The sequence below is a fragment of the Gavialis gangeticus genome, unplaced genomic scaffold (assembly GCF_001723915.1).
Source record: "Gavialis gangeticus isolate Ggan-Ray unplaced genomic scaffold, GavGan_comp1, whole genome shotgun sequence".
Taxonomy (NCBI): Eukaryota; Metazoa; Chordata; order Crocodylia; family Gavialidae; genus Gavialis; species Gavialis gangeticus.
In genome coordinates, this window is record NW_017729032.1 from 232,494,076 (window position 1) to 232,495,386 (window position 1,311).

General features: G+C 30.6%; 1 long non-coding RNA gene across 1 annotated transcript in view; it reads right to left on the minus strand.

Moving 5' to 3' along the window:
* The window catches only part of LOC109302811, a 410,293-nt gene that overhangs the window by 55,620 nt on the left and 353,362 nt on the right, over positions 1–1,311 (minus strand). The gene's annotated exons all lie outside the window — the stretch shown is intronic.

Below are 1,311 nucleotides of genomic sequence, written 5' to 3' on the forward strand. Positions count from 1 at the left end.
ATATATATTCTCAATTTAGTAATTTCCCACAATTCATTGCAGGCAACAACATATACTGTACCACAATTCAGCACATAATCTAAGCAGCTCATATCTAATTAGTAATCTTTAACTTGTCAAATACATGCTTATACTTCTGTATTTTGAAGAAATGTAAGATGTTTATAAATCTTTTATAAGAAACAACAATATATGATATGTCTTAATAAGCATATTAAAGTTTTCAATAAAAGAACATTTTAAGTCTTAGAGTACTATCTACCAGGGGGCTAGTATCTTTTTAATATAGTACTGAAGAGCTCAAGCAAAGATTAAAAATCAAACTGAAATACATAAAGCATATTGATCTGGTGACCCTACAATAAAGTGTCAACCAAAATGAATGTTGTTAAAAATTGTTCTATTTGCCTAGCAATGTATTTCTGAAGTCACACAAAACAATTAAAAAGCAGCTATGGTCAAAACTTACAGTAACTTTGCATGCACTTTTCACAAAAATATTGAATGGATATCTTAAATGCTATTTTCAGATATTGTTTGACAAATGCTACTTTAGCAAATATCTTAAAATAGGCACTGTAACTAGCTGTGAGCCAGGCTTGCTTCATGTAACTTCCCATAATGTGCCTTTTATTCCCCTGCTTATAACACTGAAATCTTTGTAATGGATTTAAATACAAATTGTAAGAAACTCATAAGTGAACCAACTCGATTATAACTTTAATATATTGGCTACAAGAGTGATCTTTTCTTATAGTTGAGCAAGTTCTCCCCCCCCTCCCCTCTCTCTCTCTCTTTAGGAATTGAAAGCATGAGTCACACTATATAAAAAAAGAATTTACTTTCCTTAGCAACCAGCTCTAAATACCCACCACTTTCTTACAGATAACCAAAGCTTATACTGAATACATGTCATTATTAAGGTCTTTGCATAACTTCAGTGCTTAGCTAAGATAAAATGTGCCTGCCACTTATTTATATCATTTCTGCTGTTTTGTTTACTTTCTATTTTTAGCAGTATTAGTTCAAACATGCTGAAACAAAAAGTTAGTAAAAGAAAAAGTGTGATCAGTCATCTATGTTAAATCTAATACACAAGGACTCGGTTTCCAAACAACATGTTTAAAACAAAAAAAAAGAAAAGAAAAAGAAGCTATACCTGATATGAAAGGTACGTTTTCACCCACTGCCATATATTGCTATTAAAGCAATAATAAAACAAAACAAAGATTTTTTTTAAGTTAAAAAAATCACTTAGGCTCATTTAGTAATATTGTTTTAAGAAGCTCTAACACATCCTGATGACTCTGG